The sequence below is a fragment of the Polyodon spathula genome, chromosome 26, assembly GCF_017654505.1.
Source record: "Polyodon spathula isolate WHYD16114869_AA chromosome 26, ASM1765450v1, whole genome shotgun sequence".
Taxonomy (NCBI): domain Eukaryota; kingdom Metazoa; phylum Chordata; class Actinopteri; order Acipenseriformes; family Polyodontidae; genus Polyodon; species Polyodon spathula.
The window spans coordinates 17,753,255-17,762,791 of record NC_054559.1 but is presented as its reverse complement, the minus strand read 5'-3'; positions in this window follow the sequence as shown (position 1 = coordinate 17,762,791).

Sequence of the window (9,537 nt, the reverse complement as noted above, 5' to 3'; positions counted from 1 at the left end):
TGGGGCGAGCCCATTCCCTGTCCCGACCCGCTGTCCTTCTCGCACTTGGTTTGCTTTTCTGTCGCTTTGATCTGACCTCCAGTCTGCCGTTTAGCCAGACTATTTGTAGTTTTTTAAAAACTGCTAATTAAAATGATCCACGAGTGGGAATGAAAAAACAGCACCGATTACACTGTGCTTTATACATAGTTAATTCACGGAAGTTACATTTCTTGCTTCATTATTTGTGCATTCTAGCATTCTAGTTATTTTCTTTTGTATTTGTCAGATATTGTGTAATGTTCATATTGTATATGTTATCAAACCCTGCTTTGCAGACTTATGCAGCTATAATTGTGTAGTATAGGCTAAGTGTGTGCTATGCAGAAGTAAGATGGGGTGCATCACAGCACACTCTTTGTCAAGCAAAATTTCAACAACAAAAAAAGTAATACTCCCAGCATTCCTTAAATGGCACAAGCAGTGCCGCTCCTAGTTCCTGGAACTCATTTCACATTTCTGGGAACCTCTGTTTTTTTTATTGTTTGACTAAAACTGTTTTCAGATGGTCTTTATCAAGTCAGAGGTGGACAGGATATTAGAAAGCAGTTTAAGAATAAGAAGCTGTCAAAGGGTAAGAGTTTAGAAAACAAAACAAAAAAAAAGACGATGAATGTCTTCTCCGTGGCTCGTGGTTGCTCTTATCTTGAAGCTTGGTTGGAAGTTTGAACAGGCCTGCAGCCCTGCTGTGCTCTCTACCCACCTGTTGTACCTACCCCTGGATAAACGTAGGGGGGTCAATCAATCAATCATTTCAGTTTGGGCTGTGGGTTTATACTATTCATCAGTGGGAAGGCTGTTACCTTGAAACTCTGCCCACTGTGTTTTCTTTATTTTACTTTGGATTAAGGGGAGCACCCCACCTCGGGTAAAGCTGTATGTTTCCTTCAAAGAACAGGAACTGAAGCACAGGGCAGACAGTCAGACTTGAAGCCGTTCAAAACCAGCCTTGCAATGAACTAAACTGACTCTGTTAGTTCAGGCTGCTGTGTGGTTTTTGATGCTGCCGTCGGTCCCCTCAGATGGGTGACTGCCCCAGGCGTGGAGCCGCAGGCAAGTGGGGAGGCAGACCAGTGCCACCAGTGGAGCGGAGAGCCCTGGGGGCAGGTACCACTGTCCAGGACAGAGACACTTGTAACACTCCAATCGGGGGACTGATTGCAGGAGCGTGTTCCCAGAGTCTCGTTGTGAGACCAAACCCAGACATGCTATTGGAAGTTTGACACGGACTCAACCACAACCCATCTACAAGCTTACTGTTTTTTTGATGCCACCACAGTGGCCGGTAATTAGTCTTGTGTAAAGGTAACGTTTTCTAACTAACTCTGTTTTATCAGTGTAACTCAGTTTTGCAGAATGGCCCACACGTTTTTGACTTGAAAATTTCATCTTCCTTTTTAAACTGCATCCCAGCACAGAAGCATGCTTGTTCGCGTCCGGTGTAGCTCACGGCACTTCAGTTGGAGTCAAGCTGCTGTTTTATTTCTCTTTAGAACTGGCTGCATGATACTGTATAGAAATGAACAGCAATCGGAAGAGAGAGTCGGTATCATCCAGTATTCAGAGTATTGTATGTTTGCGAGGTTGGGGGATGCAGTGCTCAGGGTGTAGTTGCAAGCAAGCCCGTGCAGCAGCCATTATGCATGCTGCAAACCTCCATGCTGAAGGAAAGTGCCAGTTGTTGGCACGCAAGGAACTGAGCGGTTTTTAAGACAGTTTCTTCAGATACGTTTGGATGAACAGGTCAAACCTGTCCAGTACATTTTAAACCCTGGTTCACGAAATCTGATTGCAAAAATAAGAACATTTGCATAATTTTGATTTGTGGGGACAGATAACCTCAGTGCTAAGCTTGCTGAAACAACTACCCTAGCCTGTTGGAAGCCCAGGGCTGAAGACCAGCTTCCACACTCCCAGTCAAGGGGGGTTTCCACTGTGTCTCAAATGAAAATAACAGTGAGGAGTAAGAGTTAACCCACTCAGCCCCTCCCCATCCTAACAAGAGTTTTGAATATTCTGATTTGAATGCTACAACGACCAGTAGGCACCTGTTCAGGTAACTGACACAATGTGAGGCAACCGGAACAGTGACGGAAAACGTCGGAGAGACACATGGACCTGGGCAGCTCGGAGGAACCTTGGGTTTTGCAGGGATGCAAACAAGACTCCTATTGCATAGTAGTTTCACCCATTCCAGGTTTTACTGCCAGCTTGATAAGCCACAGTGTACAGGTAACAAGCTCAGGTCTGTCTTAAAACCAGGAATGATTCAAACTGCTAAGCAGTGGGAGTAGTATTTCCTCCCTGGTTTGAGGTCTCAATTCTAGTTGGTCCCAAGTTGTAGAACAGAAGAACACCACTGTGCTGGGGTATTAGAGATGCATGTTAAAGATTTCTTCAGGGTTTTCTCGAGGTCCCTCGTTCTGCATTGAGGTTTTGTCCCATCGTTTAGCAGCTGTCTTTTCCACTTAGCTGCATGTTACAAGTCTTGCAAGAGTTAGCAGCTACTGTAGAGAGGTGTTGATAGACCTTTCACTTTCACTATTGCTCTGAAACTGATAAGTCACACCAATAAAATCCTGTTTTGTTGGGTTAGTAACTCAAGATATGTGTCTGTATAGATGTGTGTGTGTGTGTGTGTGTATAGATATAGATAGACAGATAGCATTCTTGATTGGAAGAGAAGTCAGTCGACCTACCAAATACAATTAAGATTTCATGTTACGCTGGCCGTTACTGCCCAGCATCCTTATGGTGTGAAAAACATCTTTTGCACGATTAAATCTGTCATTGTTGGTAGTCAATACTGTGCGTCTCGTGGGGGATTAAGAGTCATCCAGCGTCTTCCCTAATTCACCCTTAAGATAGTAAGTGGAAGGCAGGGGGTGTTTGTGTTTCACTATAAAATGTGTACAAGTACATTTTTGAAAGAGAACTGCAAACTGTGCCCTTCATACCGTCCTGAAAAGAATCCTGTCACTCAAAGAAACCCCATCTCATGAATTTGCATCTCTGATGATCGTCACAAAAGAGGAGCACAAAACATGATTGTAAAGAACTTCGTCTCCTAGCCAGTGTGCAACAATACCCAACCGCCTGGAGCACACACACACGCGCACCCAGCAAAACAAGACCAAGACTTTTTAAAAACTTCTGATAAGACCCATCCATACACACATCTCAGCCTTTCGTTTTTTCTCATGTCAGCTTTAAGTGGCCCACAAGATTAGTTTTGTACACTTTTTGTGGGAGACGCAGCTTGATGTGCATTTGCATAGTGTTAATTGAACTGTGAATATTAATATAGTGTCACTTTTTCCTTAGTCAGGGAACCTGAGGCTGGTCTTTTCTGATGAAGAGTCCTTTTATCCATAGCAGTGGAGACTTTGTTTTTTGTTTAGAGGTGGTCTATGCTCTATTATTTAATAGTTGATAATACAAATAAACCTTCAGTGGGTCCTCTGATCCCCAGTACTTTTCAGCTCAGAAATAGTTAACGTTTGACATCTTCTAGTCCCAGTCTGGAGAACCTATCCACCAGGGAAACCAGTATATTCCGGTCCAGGACCGTGTTCCAGCTGTGCTGCCTTCATTCAGTTATTATTAATAATTGTTTTTTTTAATTATTAATCAGTCAGTTTTCAGCGGTAGACTGACCATATATATATATATATATATATATATATATATATATATATATATATATATATATATATATATATATATATATATATATATATATATATATATATATATATAGTCACGTCACCATTTTACAGCACGACCTGCTGCTTCCATTTCCCAGTTAGCTGTATTGCTTTGCTGGAAGATGCCGGATGGCTGTCTGGCTGCCTGGGCAGTAAACAGGAAGCTACCTCCCTCTGAAGCTCGCCTGTCAGGTTGCTGAGCTGCGAGGCAGGCAGCGAGTTGTTTGCAGGCCGCAGCGGATGGTTAGCCTTGCAACCTGGGTGCCTTGACTTCCTGCCAGTAAGAGAGAGAGACAGAGGGAGGGGGAGGGGCAGTTCTTGCTAAGTTGAGTGTCATTCCCTGACACTGAACAGGGTTACTGTACAGCCCTGCGCTCTCATTGGACAGCAAGTCAAGGACAGAGGAGTCCTGAGTCTTATCTCTCTGGGGCTGCTGGGTAAAACAGCTGGGAGTTTGTCAAGTGGGAGTGTTGTGTTTTTTTTTGTTTTATTTTGTTTTTCTAGATTTCACATATGTTTGAAGAGTTTGATAAATGGTGTGTGTGGTTATCCGGTAGGGTAGTGATCTAGTGATAGAACAAGTGCAAAAGTTTGATATTGAATCAATCAAAGTGTAAGTGTGTAGCTGTTCCAGTGTGGAACTTGCGAACCCTCAATTTCCTTTAACTTGCATGACATTAAATAGCCTGCCGACACCTGGTTCATTTTTATAAAGCACATGTGTTGTGTTAAACGCACCCCGTGGTTGGGTTATTTAATTTTTTTTAAGAAAAGCAAATAATTGCTGTTGTGATGTAAAAAACAAGCTTTTTTTATGACTTAGAATTATTTCTTGCAAAGATGCCAGATTAGCAGATATGTAGCACACAGACTCTCCTCCACACGCGTGAGCTCCTGCGCTCCAGCACACTTGCGTTTTGGCAGATGGAGTGTACCCTCTATTCCGTGGGCAGGATTCATGCTTGTCGTCTTGCAGCCAAAGGGTGAGACCAGGCTGCCTGAACTGATCAGCAGAAACATGTCCAAGCTTTCTTAAAGAAGAGCAACATTCACCTACCCCAGAGCCCCCTGGACCCAGCCTACCCTCCCCACCACTTCTAGGACAAGTGGAGCAAACCTGCAGTAAATAAATACACGGAAAGGCAAAGATGTTATCTGGTGTACAACAGGGAGAGTGGGGTATTTATTTCCCAGCTCTTTACTGGTGATGTGCCAGCCCCTGACAGCAGCATTAGATGTGCTTTCCTAGGTAGCTGAACACAGAAAAGAATCCCGTGGTCATTTGAGCAGTACTTAACCAAGGGAGTATTATAAAATCACGGTGCATTTATGTCTGGACAAAGATACTGATGCAAACGTAATATAGATGTCTATCGTCTTTTTTTTTTTTTTTTTTGTTTCCTCACTGTCCAGCAGCAGTTTCTTTTGTGAGTGCAGTGCCTTATTACAAGCTGTAGTCGTGTTTGGACAATGCTTAGCATGCGATATCCAATTCCTGGCTCTGATTACAATATTAATTTCGTTTTGTTTTTGTTTTGGCAGCTCAATGCAAACATCGCTGTAGAAAATTTAAATTGAATAAGACCATAAAGGGACCCACCCTGTGGTCTGTACTGATGATGTGCTAATTGCCTTCCTCTAATAAGATTATATGGCATCTTTGTAGAATATAGCTAAATGCTGCCCTTTGCTTTTAACACACTGCTCCACAGTTAGCCTGCAGCTGTTAATTGAATCCTGTGGCGTTTTTTTTTTCCCACTTTAGGTATTTTGAATGTGCAACACTGCTGGATTTTAATGGTTTTGCTCACTTATTTCTGACCTGTAATCTGGCTGTCGTTCTTAAACATTAGCCTCTCCAGTCTTTAAGTGTCTCCCCACCCTAAAACCAAGACTCTCCTGAGACTCGAACCCTTTAGACTTTGTTTTCAGTTGCTTTTTCACTTGTCCACGTCACGTGGCATATAGCTCTTTATCTATGTAGGGTAATGCGCACAGACTCGCATGTGTGTCTACATATGTACGTGCCCAGCCTGCAGTAAAATGTTTAACCCAGGTCTCTTATTTGCCCCCTTCCAGGAGTTAGACTGGGTGTGTTAGGTGTCAGTGGTTTTGTTGTTGTTGAAAAGCTGCAGGAGTTTCCCAAGCCATTGTTTTGTTCTGTTGTCGATCTTGTCGGAGATTGTGGTGTAGCCCAGATTTCAGAAACCCAGATCTGAGATCACAGGCAAAATGTAACCAAATAGTTAAACCAAAAACCAAAACTTTTTCTGATCACTCTAACCTGGAGCTTTGATGAAAGAATAGCCTGTACTGATTCACTGTTTCCTGGTGTTCAGATTGTACCTTTTTGTCTGCCTGCTGTTGCCGCTACTCCTGCCAGCTTGTTGCTCCAGATTTCTGGAATCTAGCAATACGGATGCACTGGAATGGAACAGGGGGGGGATCAATGCTTATGTGGTGACGTTTCTATTATTGATTTTTTTTTTTTTTTTTTTTTTTTTTTTTTTTTTAGTTTACTAATCGAAATGCATCATTTTCCAGAACATGCATTCTTGTAGAAAATGAATTTCCCCAAACTGATTTTGAGCAGCAGAGTGTGTGTGTGTTTTTTCACTGTAGCTTAAACAATTTCTCACATGTTTAAAAAAAGTCTCCCAATCTGCTATACTTGTAATCAATCAAAGTGAAACCACTGCACTTCAGTAAACACAAGAACATGATACAAATAAGATGAGCAATTGAATTAAAGCAGTGCTTTACAGAATTAAATGTGGTTCAGTTACAAGAGCCAGTCATGTTGCACAGAAAGCAGGCTTCGAGGAGGGAGGAAGCCAGTGTCTCTGCTGCTGAAACTGGTGTTGCCTGCTTTCTGGTGAGGTTCTTTAGGGTGCTTCTGTAAGAAAGCGTGCTGTAAACCTGCATGGCACGGAGGAATTGGAGTAATATTTTGCTGTGAAAGTGAACTTGATTGTGTAAAATGAATTTTTGCAGGATCAGAACAAAAACGTGGAGTGTTTTTAATGGGTTCTGAGTGCTGGGATCCCTGTCTACGCTTCCCCAGAGAAGAGGAGCGCGGTTTAATTTCTAGCTTGCAATGAGGGGGAGTTTCTATAAATAGTGTGACTGTGGGGCGTAGCTGACTGCCTTGGAATGTGTGTGTGTGTTTTTTTTTTTTTTTATTTAAATCTATTTTTTAAACCAAGTCCCACTCTAATTGCATGAAATCAACGTGCTTTAAGAAAGGTAGATCCTGGTCAACAAGCGAATGCAAGGCACCACTGCGCAGGTTAGCCCCAAAAGAGATCACTCGAGCTAAAATGCTTCAAACGAAATCCAGCCGTCAGCCGATCAGTAGACGCGGTTCCGAAACGGGCGCCGGTATTGGGATATGAGCCAGTTCACCCAGCAGGTCAAGATAAACAACATGCATAAAGTACGTCTGTAGACTGTTTTCTATATTCTGTCTTCCAATACAGTGCTGTGTGAACCTACCTGTTAAATGACCATTTTGAATGTGGGAAATCGTTTGTTCCCAGTTTAGTGTTTGGGGTTTGCAGCCTGGTCAGGCCTCGTCTCCGCCTGCACTGTTGTTGCTGTGGCATTGTTGCTAGGGAGGGTGCAGGGGAGACTCCAGCACTCGCGGGGTTAAAGCCTGCCATTTTGTTAGGTAACACCCTTAACAGACTGATCTGTGAATGGCACTAAAATGGCAGGGCTTAACTCTTTGTGCCCCAGAGTGACAGCACGCATCGACTCGGGTGGGGGTGGGGGGGATGATCAGTGAGCTGGTTAAAAATATGAAGACTCGTATCAGAGTGTGTGTTCATGCTCTAGGGCAAGTGGAATTGTGACATTCACCTGTCTGGTTGTTTATTACTTTAGTTACAGCTACAGGGAGCTCAGATGGTACTTGGGTGGTGGTGTGACTTTTTTTGTTACAATGAAACATGCATTATGTTGTGGAAGGAGGGGGCTTTTGTAATGGAGCGACCCCTCTCCCAGGAGGTGCAGAAATAGCAGCAGCAGGGTTTGGATATCAAGGGAGAAAACAAGCAAAACGCTGAGCTTCGTTACTATCATTTTATTGCAGAATCTCAGCAGGGATATTCATTATGCATGTGTGCTTTTTATTTATTTTATTTATTTTACATTATTGTAAATATTGTAAAAATTGACAGGGAGGCTGAGGTTTCTCTATAGAGAAGTCAAAAGTAAGTGTGCACGTGACTCCTTGAGTGCTGGTTTTGCATGAGGCTCTGTAAATCATGTCTGTGGACTGGTGCTCCTTGCCCACTGCTTGTATACACTTCAGCAAAGGAAATGCGCAGTCAGATTCGTAGTAATTGATTATAACACTGCGGTTCTCAAACTTTTTTTCTAACTTTGTAGCGCCTCCGACATACATAAATTTCACTGCAAATGTAAATATTAACAACGGAGTTTGACAACCCTTGATTTTATAAATCACTTGATCAGTAAGGAGAGGATATTTCTGTATGTGGTTGTGGTCCCCTAAAAACCCAATCTTAAACCCGCCCCCAGTAATCCCTAGGCTGTTTTTAATACAAAAGATCTCCTCCCCCTTTGCTCTCCGGGGGAGTCAGCCCTGCGCGGATTGAATCTAAAGCTTTCCAGCACGAATCCCAGGTTCCTTCAGTGACTGTAGTCTTTGTACTTCATGATGGCAGGGTGTAAGACATGGATGTAGTCCTTGACGGAAGCAGTGGCCTGGGGTGACCTTTGTTATGTAAATATCCTATCGTGTATCATTTTGAATAACAGCAAGGAGAGCAACCCCAGTGTGGCGTGAGAGGCGTTAGTTAAGACTTCAGCAGCATGGAACAGAACAGCCTCATGGGGAAAAGCTGGATGTATTTCGGGACAGCGGAGTGTGGTTTTTGGAAGTCTTTAATATCTTGATGTGGCTGAACAGTAAACCAGTCCTGCTGGCGTTTGTCTGTCACACAATGAGGGGCAGATTTTCATTTGCCTATCTCCACTCTCCAAAAACTGGTGAAAATGTAATCATAAAAGGAGATTTGTCCCATATTCAAAAATAAATAACATAAGAAAAATGTCAAGTAAGCCCTTGAGGATGTAGTCAAAAGCAAGTGGTATGCAAGCAGGACTGTGCAGCGCTGCTCCCTGAAGCCCAGCCAGTGGGGTGGAGCTGATTACTGGTGCTGGCCCTGGAGACAGGCTGCTACCCCTCCTTGCAAAGCCACAGGGACGCTCCGGGATGTGTGTGTCACACTCTTACACACACAGGACTGGCTGCTTCCGTTTGATGCAACGAAGGGTTTCTCTGCTTTTCAGTGTTGTGCACAGGGTTGGCGTGGGTGTATTCTAGAATCAGATAGCCAGGAAACAGGGGTTTTCTGGGTGAGTTTTATAGAGGGGTCCGTGCAAAGACGACTTGTCGTTTTGAGTATTGTGTAGAAAAGTTTGCTAGAAGTCATCAAGGTAGTCAAAGGTCAACAAATCCCACTTTCCTTTGTAGAGATAAAATAGAGATGTACTTACTGTGATCACAGGATTGCACACACACTTTATATGTATAGAGCATAATGAAGCCAATGTCTTTGTAATGGTAGCCTCTTTCACCACCTGGCTTGGCTGTAAAGTTATGAGGGGAAGACTGGCACTTTTAAAAGCAGCAACACTGTAGGTGATGATGCTGTGTATTTGTGTGTCCACTCTCTTTCTGTTCCCCTCTCTTCCATACTCGCTCTTTCTCTCTCCCTTTTCCATTTTCTGTCTCTCTCTCTTCCTCCCTTTTCCATTCTCT